Below are 20,944 nucleotides of genomic sequence, written 5' to 3' on the forward strand. Positions count from 1 at the left end.
ACTGCTGCATAGCGTCTAAACTAAAGTGGCAGGAGAGAGCTGGCGCCCATATACTATTGGGGGGTCAGGAGTTACCTCAAGGTGAAAAGGAGTCTTCTTTATTCTCATCATATGCCTGCACCCGCCAATCCCACAAGTGTGGACACCACACACGGCAGGGTAGCCACTGACGTATGTAGAGCAAGTATTGCAACATGGGTATATTCATCAACAATCATTAACTAACCTGTTATAACACGCCAAACACCAGAGTCAAGTCTAAGCGCGGGACCGGGGTTCGAACCCGTGTTGCTCTGCATTGTCTTGCTCCCAGTTGCCCCTGCGCTTTCCTCCCCGCCGGTGGCATACCGAGCAGGGGGTGTGGGGCAGGGGTGGAGGGGGCACAGGAGGGGCAAGCTGCCCGAACACAGGCTCTTTTGAGAGCCTGACCAGGACTTTTGTTAGTAGGACACATCTACCGTTCAGCACCTCAATGAGGGTGCCCAACGGGAAAGGTGTCCCGCTGCCAGAACAATGTGCACAGAGCAATTCCTGCTCAGAACGGTCATTGTCCAGGCAGCAGGACACCTTATCCTTTCCGAACAGGAGAGGTGTCCCGCTGCCAGGACAATATCCCAAGGAGCTCCGAGAAGCAGCAGAGGGACTGTCACATTGCTTTGTGTCAACAGAGCATTTCAATGTGAGCCATTAGGCACTGATGGGTGGAAGGAGGGACTATTAGCAGGGACCTTTGTCCCTTTAGAAAAGTGCATGGGTGTGAGTGATCAGCAGGGAAAATGGTGCATAATACTGCAGGCTTTATGAAATAATAACTATGGCTTTTCCCAAGAGGGGTGGGGGGTTGCTAGGCTCATATTCATCTGCATGACACTATTGTCACTTTGAATGCAGGATGAGGAGAATAAAACTAAACCTATACTTTTATTGCTCAACATATTTCTATGATCATGTATATAGTGTAAAGTTAATTATGAAAGTCTAGTTTATTATGTAATGTGTGTTGCTTCCAAGGCATTGCTATAAATAATTATTTGAGCACATGAAATGCAAAGGTAAACCTTAATAAATATCAACTAAACCTGGGACGATGTGCTTGGCTGCTTAAATTGTTCACATCCTGGTTTCACCATTTAACCAAAATGTGTGATCCTGGGCAGATCATTTAATCACACTGTGTCTTATCTGCAGCTCTGTAAGTGATTCACTTCACAGCTTATGTTAATATATCATGCGGTTATAAAAAACAAAAGCCAGAGTTGCTCCATATATAATAGTGCAATTTCGGTATTTTGCACCACAAACTTATTTGCCACTTGTCTCACTTATGGCAACTTATTCTAAAGTCACTTCCAAGTATCAAAGAGTGATGATGCTCCTCGCAATGTGCTTTTCGGTGAGGTCACTTCTGTTGGTGCAATCCATGTGCACATTAGGAGGTTTGCATGTATTTTGCCCCAGAGCCTGGACAGAGCTCCTATAGAGGAGTTCCCTGCATCTGTAATGATCCTACAGTAAAAAAAATGTATGTGGTGTTAAAATGCCACCTACAGAAGTATCGGAGAGGTGGGCACCACAAGTTTTTCTTTGCTTCAATTGAATATATGAATTTCACCTTCAGTGTCAGATTAAATTGATTTTAACCTGGAGCTACCAGTTCAAACCTAGTCCTATAGCACAAGGACCTTAATAAACTAAAAATACAGAAACAAGGCAACTCTGCCTTATTATAACTGGCGCATCTCAGTTGGCCCCTCTGTAGGGCTGCACATTTTCCAAGAAGTTCAATTTCTTCTTCAATATGTTATTCAAATTAAATACAAAAAAAGTCAAATGTATCTATGTACTTTTAGCCAGGAATGTTTATTCACATTCCCGTTTTTGTATAATTATTGATTCACATTATACTATGTTGGGCGATCATATTTTGCCATCAATATACATTCTGCCAATGCATTTTGGTTAGAACCTTCGTCAGGGCTGCATATAGGCACTTGATTACATCATCAAGCTGATCGCTTTGAATGCGTTTTTCTCTCTAGTGTTTACAAGCCCCAAGGGCTTCTGTTCCTCTATTTCGTATTGTAACCCCCGCGGCCTCACGGCTGCATATGTTTAGATGCGTAACGAAGCGCATATGTCCATCGTGCCTCTAGAGTTCCAGCGTTGTCCTGCCGTCGGCATATTGAAGAAGAAATTGAACTTCTTGGAAAATTTGCAGCCCTACAGAGGGGCCAACTGAGATGCGCCAGTTATAATAAGGCAGAGTTGCCTTGTTTCTGTATTTTTATCTAATGTTACCAAAAAAGTAGATTGGCTCAGGGTTGGGCGGTTCGTGGTCGCGAATGAGACCATATGGAATTGAGTGCACTACATTTGGGGCAAAAGTTGCAGGACTTTTTTCGTGGATCACCCCTACCCTCCCCATCATAGCCAAGGTTTACTGACAGGTACACATGCCTACGGGCGGAATCACTCGGTTCCCTTACCTTACTGATTTGAAAAAAAACAGTAATGTATGCGTCTTAATTAACTCTTCAGGCTCTCAAGTAGGCCTTGCCAGGGCAATGGCTCTGCAAAGTAAAACAAATTAGACCCTAAAAAGGTGATTCTGTTTCCCTTTGAAGGGGTACACAGTTGTTTATCACATCAATATAAGGATCGGCTGTTTGAACTGAAGCAGATGCACATCGACAAAGGGAAGCCTCAGACACAATATACAATGATATGCGATAGGTGGCCTAAAGACAGTACTGCACAGTGGACTATCTTGGTACTGAAGAAAAAAAAAAAAGCCGAAATGCACGCATGTAACGAGCAAACACAAGGTAGTGCACGGAGTCTGGGCAATGCTGCCTGGGGATCCCACAAGCGAGGCAGGGTAACTGCTGTTCCCATCGGCAGCTGGGAGAGGGGCAGCCCCAACCTCCCCGTGCCTGCTCCTCTCCTCCCCCCAGCTACGGAGACACACAGTCTCGCAGCACGGAAGGGTAAGGTGCGAACAGTCATCTCACCCTTCCTCCAAACAGCAAGGTGCTAAGCGCCATAAGGAAAACAACCATCAGGCAGGGCCCAGGTTCAAAAGATCTGCCCCCACCAGGGGGTCAGACAGTCGGCTATCCGGCCAGCGTCTGCGACAACAGCAGCCCCCACCACTTACACAACAAAGACCCAGGGCCTCCCTGGGTCCTATAAATGAGAGCAGCATGCTCAGAGTAAACACAATCTGTTTGTGGACCCTGAAAGGGGACCCAAGCAAACAGGAGGTTCACTGTTTACTCAGTGTCTTCCAAATCTTCTTGCTTCTTTAGCAATTCTTGAAGTTTGCTGTACATCGCAGCGTCTTTTTTCCTTCCTGAACATTGTACTGTTCAAAGCAATCTGCAATGCAGCCTTAACGAAGGAAGAAGCGGCAACCGAACGGCCAGCGCAGACGCTGTCAAATCTCAACATCTCGGCATAGAGGAAAAAGCGAGTGGCGAGCGTGTCCAAAACAAAACAAAGACGCGTGCTGCGGAATCATCCCAAAACCAGTGCGAACGAAGGAGAGAGTGGCACCCAAGTAGCCCAGCGCGGACGGCTGCCGATTCAACAACTTACAGGTGAGCCACCCGCTGGGGCTACGAGGGAGGAAAAATAGACATTTGTGTCCGGAAGAGATACAATTTGTTACAGTGGACCGGAACCCCCACGTTATAAGGCAGGTGGGGCAAGATAACACAAGCCAGTTTTAAACTCGGTCAGAGTCACAAGCCAGCTTGGTAGCACGGCGAGCCGGGAGCTCGTCTTTTCTTGACAGCCACGCAGAGCTTGCGAACACAGTTTCAAGCTCGGCGGGCCCAAATACTGCAGATTTAAAATAATTTCTATAATATTGCAGGGCGACCTCACAGCGAAACCAATTATTTAAATACCAGTGAATCAAGCCTTGGGGCTGCCCAATTTTTCAAAAAATAAACACCGCACAAAGTGGACACTAAGAGACAATTTTCTTTGAACCCGGTCAAGAAGACACTAGCCAACAGTTACCCAGCACGGGCAAAAATAGAACAAGCACAAAGAACTCACCGATAACAGTTTAACTCCTTGATAAAACTTTTTTCCTTTTCCTATAGCAGCCATAGAAGACGATGGGGCACAAACAGAAAGCACGGGCACCCCCAACACCAGTGCAGAAGCCCAAATCACCACAATTGCTAGCAGCCATTGAAGCGGCAGAGCACTAAGGATGGGCATGGGTTAGAGAAAACATGTACGGCCTACCCAGGGAAGGAATTACCAGCTCACCATGCCAGGAGGAGGTTTCTGCACCATTAAAAAGGAGAAAAGTATCCGAAGGCGCCAAAAAAAAGGTACCAAAGAATTGTCAAAACTACGTGAGAATGTAGCGGAATTACAGCAACTAATCGTAGAAATAAGGGGGAAACAGACACCACCCACAAGGGAACCTGGGGCCTCAAACACTACCATCGCAATAGAACCTACAATAACGGTTGTCAACCCACCCGTAGCACTACCTACAGCAATCCCGCCACAACAAGTACAGCAGTTACCAATAGCACCCACAGCTATAAATACAAAAGACTCCACAACTCCAGCAACTGATTCAACATGTGCCCTAAAAGCATGGGTAAACCCCAGCACAGACAACACGGGCGTGACAGGGACACCCGGCAGCAATACAACTGACATTGTAACAATCTGTAATGCACAATTAGACCAAAAAAATGAAATCTTTCCAAACAGAGACATTAAATAGATACAAAAGATGCCTGGCATGGAACATTGATACCACAATCAAAGACGCCATATGGGCCAAAGAATTTATAGAAATCTTTTCCCTAATACAAGCACAATGCAAAGGGAAAGATGTTTTCAGAGACCCCAAACAAAAAAAAAAAGAAAATTGAAGAAAAAGCTATTGCCAGAAACGCCCAGGTCGAACAAAACTGGGACAACTGGTTACAGGCCTTTGCCATCTTAGCAACAATATATGAAGAAACATTCCCCATGGATGGTAGGAAGATATGGGCATATGTTGATGAAATAATGGAAGTAAAAGTAACATAGAGGGGGAAGACATGGCTGGCATATGACATCAGATTTAGGAGGAGCATGTCAGAAAGGCCGGCCATTGAGTGGGATGAAGTCCAGAACGATTTATACACCCTCAACGCCGAACCTCCCCAGGAAGAAGATACCATGCATTCTTCCTAAAATAGCAAAAATTCACAAGTAAGCAAATCCCATGACAATGATAAATCCATAAAAGGGGAGCAGCCCTTTCAGAGGAACCATCCTTGTGTCATGGGCGCTACTCCCGAGGGGCCAGGACTGGCCCAGCGCCCTCGGAAGCAGACCCGTCTTCCACTACTCCAGACCCAGCAGACCCCTACAGGGGCCCTTTGGACCGTGTCCTGGCGCCTTTGGCGCCAGGCTCATGAAGGGTTTCAGTCCCGGCGCCATAGGCGCCGGGCTCATATTGATAAACAGTGTAATAATGCTTGGGTGGACTTACCTGAGGCAGACCATGCTGCATATTTACCCAGAACAAACCAGTCTGGTTGAAGTCCCCAGCCATCAGGGCTGGGAGGAACTATTCCCTCCATTCAGGAACTCTTTTCTTACCTGGGTGGAACCGGTGGAAGAACACACACTGGAAGCACTTCTCTGCTATTTAAACCACGCCCGATGGAAAACACGTGCTTCGCGTTATTCTGCAGCAGCAGCAGGACGCTCACTGAGTCGGCTCCTGAATTCCAGGTCCAGAGTCATCTTCAGCTTCCGCGCAGCAACCTGTGGATGAAGAAAGACATAGAACAATACTTACCAGATCCCGGAATCCAGTCACCGGCAAAACCTGCAAAGAATAAACATAAGGTTAGAAAAGTGCAACTCGCTCGCAGCCGCGCCCGCTTACCTGATCCATCCGTGATTGCAACGGAGCTAACCGCGGCCTTCTCTTCGGCAGCTTCTCTGCACCTGAAAGGCAAAGGACATAATTAAAAAGGGGTTCGGGTGAAGGCAGTCGCATTCATCTTAACTTACCAGTTTTTGCACGCGCAGTAGCGGCCGCATCAACCTCAGCATCCCGGCACCTGAAAAACAGGAAAAAGACATTATTTGAGGTGCCATTAAAAGCGGCCAACGATCATTATACTTACGTGCATCGGCACGTGCAGTGGCAACGGATATAAAGCCTGCAGCATCCCGGCACCCGAAAACTCGAAAAAGGACATTATTAGAGGTGCCATTAAAAGCGGCCAACGATCATTATACTTACGTGCATCGGCACGTCCAGCGGCAACGGGAAACTACGCCCACAGCATCCCGAGGCCTGAAACAAAGGAAAAGGGACATTATTGAGGTGCCCATCTTTTAAAGCCTAAAGACTACAGTATACTTACAGGCATCCGCTCATGCAGTAACGGCGGCATCTCTCTTTGGCATCCCAGCACCAGTGCCACAACTAAGGCCGCAAAAGACTTGAGCCTCAACACTGAACTCATCCAGTGACGTAACTGGAATCCACGCACCCCTGCACCAGACGCAGAATGGAGAGCTCAGCATTTATACGCCTAAGGTGAGAGCTCGCCGAGACAAGTAGAAAGCTAGGCTGTGGGAGAAACTGGCGATTGGTGGGAGAAGGAATCCCATCAAACAGTGATTAACCCTTTTTCTTCCACCTACAGAAAACTTACCCTGCAAGTCAGACATTCGATAAGAGGAAGCCCAGTCCTGAGAGTCGTCCGAGCTATACGCTCCTCAATTGAAGAAACGATAGCAGCCCAGCCGGGATCAGCGCCTCCGTGGGAATCAGGTGAGCGTTACAGAATGCGAAGCCCACCAATAACCTCCTACCCAGGCGCTATGGAAACTTCCGACACAGACCAACTGGCCCAGTTATTAGGGGAATTAAGAGCTGAAGTTCATGCTGCCCGCCAGGAAACGAATGCCCTTAGGAGGGAATTGATAATATCAAAAGAACAAACTGATGATCTCGCCAGACAGTTATTACAGACACAAGCGGGGCAAACCCCGCTACCTAATTCAGGAGGGAGCTATATCCCAGCGGCTTCAGCCAATCCTGTTCAAATCAACCTACCCGGAAATGTGCCATTGGCACCGCCTGAACGCTTCTCTGGTGACCCTAAAAGGTTTGCAGTGTTTATAAATCAATGCCGATTGCACTTTCTTTGTAGACCTGCAGCCTTTCCGACGGACCAGACTAAGGTAGCCTTTGTGCTTTCGTATCTTAGCGGCAGTGCCGCTGATTGGTCGATCCCTCTGGTTACACAGGATGACCCGATCCTTCGTGATTTCCCGACCTTCCAGACAAATATGGAAATACTTTTTGCAAGGCATTCCCAGGGGCAGGCCCTGGACAATGAACTCCTTTCCCTACGACAGGGCAATCAAGATCTTTTGGCCTACATTGCATCATCCAATAGGCTAATCGTGGAAACCAGATGGCCTGAGGACAAAAGAATCACGCTTTTTCACCGGGGTTTGCGCAGCGAACTCAAAGGCGCCCTTGCCCAGGTAGTGAATCCTCCTCAGGATTGTTCAGAGTACATTGATTTGGTGGTCCAATTGGATCACAGACTACAAAAAAGAAAGGCGGATCGATCCAGGTTTGAAACACGAGTGTTCCCTAAGCCTCAAAGTCACACCAAAGGAGTTGAAGCCGTCGAACCTATGCAAATTGGGGTTGTAAAGGGTCCCCTAACCCAGAAAGAACGCGACAGGAGACGACAAATGCAACTATGTCTCTATTGTGGAAATTCAGGACATTTTCTTCGAGATTGCCCGGTGAAACCACCTAAGACGACAGTGGGAGCTTCTGATAAGAGTTCTGAAAAGCCTGAGCCGGGAAACGACCTCGCCCGACAAGTGTAGAGGTCCGCTTGCCGAGCGTAAAAACCAGTTCTTTGACCTCGCACTTCATAAGGCCAATGGTCCTCGTAAAAAATGGTCCTGGAAATTATGTGGACCGCAAATTGGCTTCCAGGATGAACTTACCTCTTTGTCCAAAGGTGGTTAAAGACGTCATTACCACGGTAGATGGGACGGAAATCGCCTCCGGACCAGTGACCCATGCCACTACTGAAGTGACGATACTAGGCCAAGACGGGCATCAGGAGGTAATTGTGTTCGACGTGATCAAGGCTCCTCAATTCCAAGTAATTCTAGGGATTCCTTGGTTGGAGAAACACAATCCTCAGATTGATTGGCGAGCAAAGACGATAAAGTTCCCAGAGTGCACACCAACTTGTTATCCACGACCCAACATTGGCCTAGCGTCAGTAACGGCTGACGGTCCACAATTACCTCTAGAGTATCGAGAGTTCCAAGATGTTTTTCAAAAGGAACAGGCTAACACCTTGCCACCCCACAGATCATACGATTGTCAGATAGATTTGCTACCCGGTGCAACTCCCCCTTGCAGTAGGATTTACGCCCTTACCGAGCCTGAGAACCTTCATCTGCGACAGTATTTAGACCAGTACCTGGCCAGTGGCTTTATCCGTCCGTCGAAGTCCCCTGCATCCTCGGCTCTGTTCTTCGTACCAAAAAAAGAAGGTGACCTCAGAACCTGTATAGATTATCGTGCTCTGAACCAGATAACAGTAAAAAACCGGTACCCCTTACCTCTGATCCCGGAACTCCTTGACCAGGTAAAAAACGCCTGTATTTATACTAAGCTTGATCTCCGGGGAGCTTATCACTTGGTACGGGTCAAGGAAGGAGATGAATGGAAGACGGCCTTTCGCACTAAGTATGGGCTATTTGAATACCAAGTGATGCCCTTTGGACTATGCAATGCACCGGCCGCCTTCCAATATTTTATGAATGATGTCCTCAGAGAGCTCATTGATGTCTGCGTTGTCGTCTACATAGATGACATTCTTGTGTACTCATCTTCAGAAGCTGACCATCGAAATCATGTTAGGGCGGTCCTTGAAAAACTTCGCCAACAAACTTTTTGCCAAGCTCGAAGAATGTGCTTTTCATGTCTCGAAGGTCGAATTTTTGGGATTTATTCTGACACACAAAGGAGTCCACATGGACTCGAGAAAAGTAGACGCTATCCTCAAATGGCCGTCTCCTACTTCCGTGAAAGGCGTTCAAAGCATGCTAGGCTTTGCCAATTTTTACCGTAGATTTATTCCAGAGTTTTCACGAGTGGTACAACCCATCACCGCCCTCTTAAGAAAAAATAAACGCTTTGAATGGTCCGCAGAAGCAGAACAAGCCTTCCAAGAGCTAAAGGCTAAATTCACCTCGGCGCCAATACTGAAACACCCACGCCCGGACCTCCCTTACATCGTTGAAACCGACGCCTCCAGCTTAGCAATGGGAGCAGTCCTACCACAAAGAGATCCAGAGACTAACCAACTGCATCCTGTGGCATTCTGGTCCCGGAAGTTCTCGGCGCCTGAGATCAACTACACCATCACAGACAAAGAGCTTCTAGTGATTAAATCAGCCTTTAAGGCATGGCGGCATTATCTCCTCGGGGCCAGACACACCGTCACAGTGATCACCGATCATCGAAATCTGCAGTATCTGAAAACTGCCAAGGCTCAATCCTCCAGACAGCTTCGCTGGGCTCTATTCTTTGCTGAATTTGACTTTGTGATCACTTATCGCCCCGGCAACAAGAACGGCAAAGCGGATGCTCTTTCCCGAATTGGAATGGGAGATAACGTTGCCAATCCAGAACCTGTACCAATAATTCCTGAACAAAGGATCGTGTGTCTGATTTCTTCACAATCCATTGAGGATATCGAAGAAAAAAACTAAACAACTTGTAACCTCACCAGACTTACTGAACTGGTTACAAAAAGGAAAAGATTTCACCGTAAGCAATGACTTGCCTTATTTCCAAGGACGATTGTTCCTACCACACGCCGATTTACAAAGACAGGTAATCTCCTGCTATCATGACTCATTAATTGAGGGTCACCCTGGCATTGCCAAAACCACAGAAAAGGTGAAGAGACACTTCTGGTGGCCTTCGTGGAGAAAAGACATAAAGGAATTTGTGATGTCCTGCGGTGTGTGCGCTCAAAACAAGGGTCAGAAGAAGAGGCCGGCTGGTCTTCTGCAACCATTAGACATCCCACCGTTTCCCTGGCATACCCTTTCCATGGACTTCATCACAGACTTACCCTCCTGTTCCGGGTACAACACCATTCTTGTTATTGTGGACCGGTTTTCTAAAATGGCCCACTTCATTCCGCTAAAAGGCTTACCTTCAGCATCAGTCCTAGCCAAAGTATTTCTTGAAAACATCGTCCGGCTACACGGCTTCCCGTCAGTACTAATCTCAGATAGGGGGAGCCAGTTTATTTCCCACTTTTGGCGTAGTTGTTGTCGATAAGCTCAAATCGATGTAAGACTTTCGACCAGCCATCATCCCCAGACCGACGGGCAAACCGAGAGAACAAACCAGACTCTCGAGCAATATTTACGATGCATGCTACAAAAGTCGGAGAGTAACTGGAAGGACATCCTTTGGATAGCTGAATATGCTTACAATAATTCAGTTCATTCGGGTACCGGGAAGAGTCCCTTCTACATCTTGTATGGGATTCATCCTCGAACCTCCAACCTTGATCCACTTCAAGATCTTGGAACACCTGCCGTGGATCAATTGCACACCGTTATTACCCAAGCTTTTAAGGAAGCGACTGCACATCTACAACAAGCTAAAGAGAGGTACAAAAAAGGAGCAGATCAACACCGAAGCAATGCCCCTCAATACCAGGTTGGGGATCAAGTCTGGCTGTCCACCAAACATTTATCGCTTAAAGGGCCTCGCACCTTCAACCCCAAATACCTGGGACCATATCCAATTACGGCCATAATTAATCCAGTGGCCGTTAAATTAGAATTGCCAACCCATATGAAAATACATCCTGTATTTCACGTATCTCTTTTGAAACCCATGCAACCTGGAACCAGATTGACCAATCCTCCAGAGCCCATTCAAGTGAATGGGGAGCCCGAATTTGAAGTAAAAGACATTTTGGACTCTAAAATCATCAGATCGAAGCTATTCTACCTAATCGACTGGAAAGGCTACGGACCTCAGGAAAGGTCATGGGAACCCTATGACCACGTCCATGCTCCTCGTCTAGTCCAGAAATTTCACCGAACCTTTCCCGATAAACCAAAACCCCCGGGGAGAACAAGTTTGGGAGGGGCCTTGAGGAGGAGGAGGAGGGGGGGGGGGGGGGTGCTGTCATGGGCGCTACTCCCGAGGCAGCGCCCTCGGAAGCGGACCCGTCTTCCACTACTTCGGACCCAGCAGACCCCTACAGGGGCCCTTTGGCGCCAGGCTCATGAAGGGTTTCAGTCCCGGCGCCATAGGCGCCGGGCTCATATTGATAAACAGTGTAATAATGCTTGGGTGGACTTACCTGAGGCAGACCATGCTGCATATTTACCCAGAACAAACCAGTCTGGTTGAAGTCCCCAGCCATCAGGGCTGGGAGGAACTATTCCCTCCATTCAGGAACTCTTTTCTTACCTGGGTGGAACCGGTGGAAGAACACACACTGGAAGCACTTCTCTGCTATTTAAACCACGCCCGATGGAAAACACGTGCTTCGCGTTATTCTGCAGCAGCAGCAGGACGCTCACCGAGTCGGCTCCTGCATTCCAGGACCAGAGTCATCTTCAGCTTCCTCGCAGCAACCTGTGGATGAAGAAAGACACAGAACAATACTTACCAGATCCCGGAATCCAGTCACCGGCAAAACCTGCAAAGAATAAACATAAGGTTAGAAAAGTGCAACTCGCTCGCAGCCGCGCCCGCTTACCTGATCCATCCGTGATTGCAACGGAGCTAACCGCGGCCTTCTCTTCGGCAGCTTCTCTGCACCTGAAAGGCAAAGGACATAATTAAAAAGGGGTTCGGGTGAAGGCAGTCGCATTCATCTTAACTTACCAGTTTTTGCACGCGCAGTAGCGGCCGCATCAACCTCAGCATCCCGGCACCTGAAAAACAGGAAAAAGACATTATTTGAGGTGCCATTAAAAGCGGCCAACGATCATTATACTTACGTGCATCGGCACGTGCAGCGGCAACGGAAAACTACGCCCACAGCATCCCGAGGCCTGAAACAAAGGAAAAGGGACATTATTGAGGTGCCCATCTTTTAAAGCCTAAAGACTACAGTATAGCACCAGTGCTACAACTAAGGCCGCAAAAGACTTGAGCCTCAACACTGAACTCATCCAGTGACGTAACTGGAATCCACGCACCCCTGCACCACACGCAGGATGGAGAGCTCAGCATTTATACGCCTAAGGTGAGAGCTCGCCGAGACAAGTAGAAAGCTAGGCTGTGGGAGAAACTGGCGATTGGTGGGAGAAGGAATCCCATTAAACGGTGATTAACCCTTTTTCTTCCACCTGCAGAAAACACACCCTGCAAGTCAGACATTCGATAAGAGGAAGCCCAGTCCTGAGAGTCGTCCGAGCTCTACTCTTCTCAATTGAAGAAACGATAGCAGCCCAGCCGGGATCAGCGCCTCCGTGGGAATCAGGTGAGCGTTACACCTTGGGCGGCTAACAATAATGCCCACAGACAGAACAAACAGCAGGCTGTCAAATCCAACATCCCATGCAGAAATTTTGGGGAAAACCAGTGTACATGGGGCAAAGAATGCTGGTACAAACACGCCTGCACAAACTGCAACGGCGACCATGCAGCAAGCAACTGCACCAGACTACCAGCCAAGAAAGAATGATATCCCAATTTTAGAACCAGGATGAACGCCCATCAATCCGGGCAATTTTAGGGACGCCCTAAACAGCTACCCAGACAAGGAAACCAGCAGGATACTATGGCATTTCCATCCCATTTAAGGGAACTGGGTCACAATACATCCCGATGAACCTAAGGTCAGCCAGGGACAACCCCGAGATAGTAGAAACCAAAATCAAGAAAGAACTGCAACTGGGCAGGGTAGCAGGTCCTTGGGACGCCATGCCTTTAAAGGACTATTTAATATCTCCACTAGGCCTGGACCCCAAAAAAGAACCCGGAAAAATGAGGCTAACCCATCACCTCTCCTACCCTAAAGGCCAGTCTTTAAACGATGGCATCCCACACACAGAATCCGCTGTATCTTACACGCATTTCCAAGGCGCGGTAAGGCTCATACAAGAGTGCAGCAGAAACGCCTTGATGGCCAAGCTGGACATCAAATCTGCTTTCGGACTTTTGCCAGTCCACCCAGAGTCACAGCAGTGGCTAGGTTTCACTTTTAACAACAAATTCTACGTAGATAGATGCCTTCCCATGGGGTGCGCAGTATCCTGTGCACTATTTGAACAATTCAGTTCCTTTTTTTCAGTGGGCTTTCATAAAGCAGAGACCAGGGACAAAAATAGTGCATTACCTAGACGATTTCATGGTCATAGGGCCACCAAACTGAGGAATGTGGCCGGGCTTTAGCAAAACTGGAGCACATGGCCGCTCAATGGGGAATTCCCCTAGCGGGAGAAAAAACCACCAAACCAGAGACAAACATAATCTTTCTGGGCATCGAAATAGACTCAGCAAAGGGGCTCTGCAGAATCCCCAAAACAAAAATATCAGAACTCCTGGCAAAAATACAAAACCTGATAATGAGAGAAAAGGGGACTGTAAAGGAAATACAATCCTTAGCAGGCAGCCTCAATGTTGCATCCAAAATATTACCTCAAGGAAGGATATTTTCCAGAAGCCTGGAGTTCAAAATCAAATCACTCACCAAACCACACTTGCACATCCGGCTGGGCAGAGAGGTGAAACAGGACCTGGAAACATGGGGAAAATTCCTCAGAGATTTTAATGGGTCTTTACTTTGCCGAACGCCTTTAAATACCCGGTCAAACAGGGTCCTCCTATACACCGACGAAGCTGGGAGCAAGGGGTTTGGAGCCATACTAGACTCCGAATGGGTGGCAGGACACTGGCCCAAGTCATGGCAAGCAGCATGGTGGACAAGAAACATCACCCTACTAGAAATATTTCCCATCTGGCTAACATTACACATCTGGGGGCAGGCGACTAGCAAATACGGAACATTTGATCTGGTGCGATAACATGGCTGTAGTGGGCTCCATAAACAGAAGGTCTACAAAATGCCCTTTAGTACTGAAAGTATTACGAGCCATTACAACAGTCACACTACAAGTAAACGTTGTAGCACATCTCAGGGGCAGATAATAACATTGCTGATGCCTTATCTCGCTTCCAGTGGACAAGTTTCTGAGAGCTAGTGCCGCACGCCCAAGAACAGATGACGCCAATACCAGCAGAATGCTGGGCAATAATGGGAAGACAAGAATAACGGCATCAACGCCAGAGAGCACAGGCCGGGATGCCCAACGAAAACCAGGCACCTCTAAAATGGGTGCCAACAACACATTGGCATCTACGCCAACACCAGAGAGTGCAGGCCGGGATGACCAATACAAAGCAGGCACCTCTAAAACGGGTGCCAACAACACATCGGCATCAACTCCAGCGCCAGAGAACCCAGGCCGGGATGCCCAACAAGAATCAGGCACATCAACAACGGGTGCCAACAACCTCACAGGCTTCCTAATGGAGATGACAGAGAGGGCGGTGGCAAGCACCACTGCAACGCAGTACAGTAAGTGTTTGCAAACAGTATTTAAGGCCACAGGTGTAAAACACGTAGAACTGCATTTCAGAAATACAAGGGCTGTGGAGCGATGGAGGTGCTGTCCAGCAGCAGCCTCTGAACACATGGGTAGTGAAGCGATGGAGGTGCTGTCCAGCAGCAGCCTCTGCACATGCATGGGCAGTGGAGCGATGGAGGTGCTGTCCAGCAGCAGCCTCTGAACACATGGGCAGTGGAGCGATGGAGGTGCTGTCCCAATGTCCCCGCTCATTGCGCTGTCCAGCAGAAGCCACTGCACATGCACGGGCAGTGGAGCGATGGAGGTGCTGTCCAGCAGAAGCCTCTGCACATGCACGGGCAGTGGAGCGATGGAGGTGCTGTCAGCTGCAGCCTCAGCACACATGGGCTGGGGAGCGATGGAGGTGCTGTCCAGCTGCAGCCTCAGCACACATAGGCAGTGGAGCGTTAGAGGTGCTGTCCAGCTGCAGCCTCAGCACACATGGGCAGTGGAGCGATGGAGGTGCTGTCCAGCAGCAGCCTCTGAACACATGGGCAGTGGAGCGATGGAGCTGCTGTCCAGCAGCAGCCTCAGCACACATGGGCAGTGGAGCGATGAAGGTACTGTCGCAACAGAAAGAGAATAGAACTCGAGAGAGAAGGGATAGAACGCAAGAGAGACTAGAGATAGAAAGGGAGAGAGAGAAGAGATACAAAGCGAGAGAGAGAAGAGATAGAACGCGACAAAGAAAGACAATCACAGAAAACCAGAGAAACAAACAGGCAACATGTCCAATCCAAAGAAATAAAAGGGAGAAAGTGGTAAAGGCAGGGGTGCAAGACGCACAGAAAGAGCAAGAGTGGAAAAAGAGCGAGAGTGAAAGAGTGAGAGAGTAAAATAGAAAACGGTGTCTGCTGTGTGTAAAGGGTCACTAGACTTTATTGCGATTTCTACTTTGATGGTGTCTTCCATTAAAAGGTTTCCCCCTCCAATGCACTGTGCTTGTTTGCACCATGCACACTTCTGCATGCAGCACACAGATTCTCTAAGACTTGGGAGGGGGGGGGGTGGTCGGTCAGAGTAGGACAGTTGCCTGCGCGCAACTCCGCTGGCTAAAGTAAGCACTGCTCAAGGTCGCGTCTTGCTCAAGCATGTATATGTCCCTTTCCAACCGGGAGATGCTTGCCCACTCTGTTTATGTCATTGCATTCTGGGGCTTGTAGTCCTGGGAATTCCAACTGTATCTAGGACTACAAGTTTCAGAATTCAAACTGCATTTCAGAAATACAAGGGCTGTGGAGCGATGGAGGTGCTGTCCAGCAGCAGCCTCTGAACACATGGGCAGTGGAGCGATGGAGGTGCTGTCCAGCAGCAGCCTCAGCACACATGGGCAGTGGAGCGATGGAGGTGCTGTCCCAATGTCCCCGCTCATTGCGCTGTCCAGCAGAAGCCTCTGCACATGCACGGGCAGTGGAGCGATGGAAGTGCTGTCCAGCAGCAGCCTCTGCACATGCATGGGCAGTGGAGCGATGGAGGTGCTGTCAGCTGCAGCCTCAGCACACATGGGCTGGGGAGCGATGGAGGTGCTGTCCAGCAGAAGCCTCAGCACACATGGGCTGTGGAGCGATTGAGGTGCTGTCCCAATGTCCCCGCTCATTGCGCTGTCCAGCAGAAGCCTCTGCACATGCATGGGCTGTGGAGCGATGGAGCTGCTGTCCAGCAGCAGCCTCAGCACACGTGGGCAGTGGAGCGATGGAGCTGCTGTCCAGCAGCAGCCTCTGCACATGCATGGGCTCTGGAGCGATGGAGGTGCTGTCCAGCAGAAGCCTCAGCACACATGGGCTGTGGAGCTATGAAGGTGCTGTTCAGCAGCAGCCTCTGCACATGCATGGGCTGTGGAGCGATAGAGGTGCTGTCCAGCTGCAGCCTCAGCACACATGGGCAGTGGAGCGATAGAGGTGCTGTCCAGCTGCAGCCTCAGCACACATGGGCAGTGGAGCGATGGAGGTGCTGTCCAGCTGTAGCCTCTGCACATGCATGGGCTGTGGAGCGATGGAGGTGCTGTCCAGCAGTAGCCTCAGCACACATGGGTTGTGGAGCGATGGAGCTGCTGTACAGCAGCAGCCTCGGCACACATGGGCAGTGGACCGATGGAGGTGCTGTCCAGCAGCAGCCTCGGCACACATGGGCAGTGGAGCGTTGGAGGTGCTGTCCAGCAGCAGCCTCGGCACACATGGGCAGTGGAGCGATGGAGGTGCACATGGGCAGTGGAGCGATGGAGGTGCTGTCCAGCAGCAGCCTCAGCACACATGGGCAGTGGACCGATGGAGGTGCTGTCCAGCAGCAGCCTCAGCACACATGGGCAGTGGAGCGTTGGGTGTGCTATCCAGCAGCAGCCTCAGCACAGCACACATGGGCAGTGGAGCGATGAAGGTGCACATGGGCAGTGGAGCGATGGAGGTGCTGTCCAGCAGCAGCCTCAGCACACATGGGCAGTGGACCGATGGAGGTGCTGTCCAGCAGCAGCCTCAGCACACATGGGCAGTGGAGCGTTGGAGGTGCTGTCCAGCAGCAGCCTCAGCACACATGGGCAGTGGAGCGATGGAGATGCTGTCCCAATGTCCCCGCTCATTGCGCTGTCCAGCAGAAGCCTCTGCACATGCATGGGCTGTGGAGCGATGGAGGTGCTGTCCAGCAGCAGCCTCAGCACGCATGGGCTGTGGAGCGATGGAGGTGCTGTCCAGCAGCAGCCTCAGCACACATGGGCTGTGGAGCGATCGAGGTGCTGTACAGCTGCAGCCTCAGCACACATGGGCAGTGGAGCGATGGAGGTGCTGTCCAGCTGCAGCCTCAGCACACATGGGCAGTGGAGCGATAGAGGTGCTGTCCAGCTGCAGCCTCAGCACACATGGGCAGTGGAGCGTTAGAGGTGCTGTCCAGCTGCAGCCTCAGCACACATGGGCAGTGGAGCGATGGAGGTGCTGTCCAGCTGTAGCCTCTGCACATGCATGGGTTGTGCGCGATGGAGGTGCTGTCCAGCAGCAGTCTCAGCACACATGGGCTGTGGCGCGATGGAGGTGCTGTCCAGCAGCAGCCTCAGCACACATGGGCAGTGGAGCGATGGACATGCTGTCCAGCAGCAGCCTCAGCACACATGGGCAGTGGAGCTATGGAGCTGCTCATCTGCTCTTCCCGTGAACGCATGCGCCAGTAAGCGGGGAGGAAATTAACATGTTCCAGGTGCGACACTTAACATATAATTTCGACCATTATCTAGCTCGCCCACTACCTGAAATTCTAGCATTTAAATAATAGCTGGTGTGCCCACCTCAAACGTGTTTATTTTATGTGTCTTTAAAGTCTGAGAGTATGTCGGTCCTGCCAGTGTTTGAAACTGGCCTGCAACAGATACTTGACCTACCGGTTTAAGTGAGAATTAGTCGCAAGTCTTAATAGTCCGGTGAATTTGGCATTAATCAGGGTTGACCTTAACATGGGTTAGAACACAGCACCAGTGATTACAATCACAATTCAATTGATCAGAATATCGAATTAAAACAAATCAAAACGGAAAGAGCTGCATTTCATCTTCCCGGACAGCCCGCTCCCTGCCTTGCTTATAATACGTGTTCTCCTAAATCAGGAGCAGAGAAGTTGCTATTTTATCGTGCCCATGTGAAGTACTGGTGGTCGCAAAGGGGTTTATGTGTGTGTTTTGTTTAAAGCGCGGACCTAGCCAAAGAGCAGTGGAGCACTGTACAGCGTGTGGGTAGCCGGCATGTGGGCTGGCATCTTAACAGTAGCGAAGTACTGTGGAGCACTGTACAGCGTGTGGGTAACCGGCATGTGGGCTGGCATCTGAACAGTAGAGCAGTGCTGTGGAGCGCTGTACAGGGTGTGGGTAGCCGGCATGTGGGGTGGCATCCTAACAGTAGCGCAGTACTGTGGAGAGCTGTACAGGGTGTGGGTAGCTGGATGTGGAGCGCTGTACAGGGTGTGGGTAGCCAGCATGTGGGTTGGTGTCCTAACAGTAGTGCAGTACTGTGGAGCGCTGTACAGGGTGTGGGTAGCCAGCATGTGGGTTGGTGTCCTAACAGTAGCGCATTGCTGTGGAGCGCTATACAGGGTGTGGGTAGCCGGCATGTTGGGTGGCATCCTAACAGTAGCGCAGTACTGTGGAGAGCTGTACAGGGTGTGGGTAGCCGGATGTGGAGCGCTGTGCAGGGTGTGGGTAACCGGCATATAGGCTGGCATCTTAACACAAGCGCAGTACTGTGGAGTGATGTACAGGGTGTGGGTATGGCATATGGGCTGGCATCTTAACAGTAGGGCAGTACTGTGGAGCGCTGCGTAGGGTGTGGGTAACCGGCATGTGGGCTGGCATCTTAACAGTAGCGCAGTACTGTGGAGCGCTGCACAGGGGGTGGTAACCAGCATGTGGGGAGGCATCCCAACAGTAGTGCAGTACTGTGGAGCGCTGTACAGGGTGTGGGTAGCCAGAATGTGGGTTGGTGTCCTAACAGTAGCGCAGTACTGTGGAGAGCTGTACAGGGTGTGGGTAGCCGGATGTGGAGCGATGCGTAGGGTGTGGATAAGCGGCATGTGGGTTGGCGTCCTAACAGTAGTGCAGTACTGTGGAGCGCTGCACAGGGGGTGGTAACCAGCATGTGGGGAGGCATCCCAACAGTAGCGCAGTACTGTGGAGTGATGTACAGGGTGTGGGTAGCTGGCATGAGGGCTGGAGTCTTAACAGTAGTGCAGTACTATGAGTTTTGGTCCGTTTGTCCATTCGGATGAATCCCTGAAGTGGGGTATGGGGGGTCGAAACCATACAGTGTTGGCACTTATGGCGATTTATTAGATCACAGCGCCAAATCACCACTGTAGTAGTGTCAGAGCACCAAGGCTTGTATGTGGCGTGGCACACTGAACCCTGCCAGGGCTACTCATACCATAGTGAGGGCAAGATAGGATGGAACACTGGAAATAGATACTACCAACAGAGGAAGGGGATTGAGTGGGGCAGGGAGGTTCGGAAAGGGGAATTTGGAGGGGTTGAATGAGTTGTGATAACATAGGTGTGTCCGTCCTGTTAGGTGGACCATACTTCTGCAGAAGAGCAGATACGCCCAAAAGTGTTGTAATAGTTGGGATTTCAAGGGCAATTTTGAGAATTTTAAGTTAGTAGACAATAGGGTTCTTTTTTACAGTATCTGCTATTTGCATGTTGGGGGCATGGGCAGGCGTTGGCGGTGCCTGCATGCAGTACTCAACAGTAAATGAAGGTGAAATCACCTTTACTCTCCACTTTGCCCTCAAATGATGCTTTGGAGGCAGCGTTCCATTAGAGATTCCGTGGAATCGGCCGGCTCGTCACCAGGCGCTAAACCGAGGCGTAGCCACTGGGGTCCTATGGTGTTACACCTCATGCAGGCGTAGAGCTGGGTGCCCTTCCAAGATGGAGGTGGCTAGCAAAGCGGAGATGCACACACTCCACTTTGCATCCTCCCTGTGCCTTGTAATGGGAAGGCATTAGCCTGAGTGGAAAATGGAATCATAAAAGCAATCTTACTTGCTTTTGCACTTTCATTTCCCACTGCCCTCATTTGAAAATGACCCTCATAGTAATATTGGCTACTGAGGGGCTTGTGTGCGCGCTCGGGCAATCCTGTCAGCTTGGTGGCTTATTTGCCTGGGCCTCTGTATAATATGCACCCTGGGCAGTGGAATATTTAGGCTTTCGGCTGCCCTTAGCCTAAATAAGGGCATGTCCCCAACAGCTGTACTCAACCTCTGCCAGACTCTGCACCTTCACCAGATTCCGACGCTTCAACAAACTCTGTCCAAACTACGCCCCTTCACCCCCGTTTTCTCCCCCATGTTGGTTCCGTAACATTATAAGGACGTTTTTAAGGTTGCAGGAATTAGAACGTTATTGCTTCCCCTCTATTAATTCAAGGCTGTCATCTCCTATCTTATGTTGGTTGAAAGAGTGTTTTCAGATCTCTGCTGGCCCCAGATTTGGAGAAGGCTTTGTGCTCTACAGTTGAGTGCACTAGAGCTAATTGTCACGGCTAATTGTCTACTTTTGGTTAGGTCCAAAAACAATCTTTTAGAAGAAGCAATAATAACATAAGCTTTCTGTTAACTGAATACAAGTGAGGGAAGGTTGGAATGAGGAATTCTGGTTTCAATGCTAATATCTTGTTTCTGTCACAAACTGCCTGCTGCCCCTCTGTGAGAATCACCTAGACTGGTCTGTAATATTAATGGAGCATTACAAAATGTCTACTTCCGG

The 20,944-nt window shown here is 49.7% G+C and overlaps 1 protein-coding gene across 3 annotated transcripts in view; it reads right to left on the minus strand.

Annotated features, from left to right (window-relative positions):
• The window catches only part of IL1RAP (interleukin 1 receptor accessory protein), a 681,332-nt gene that overhangs the window by 23,141 nt on the left and 637,247 nt on the right, over positions 1-20,944 (minus strand). The window lies entirely within an intron of this gene.

The sequence above is a fragment of the Ambystoma mexicanum genome, chromosome 10, assembly GCF_040938575.1.
Source record: "Ambystoma mexicanum isolate Mex_15411 chromosome 10, UKY_AmexF1_1, whole genome shotgun sequence".
Lineage (NCBI taxonomy): Eukaryota > Metazoa > Chordata > Amphibia > Caudata > Ambystomatidae > Ambystoma > Ambystoma mexicanum.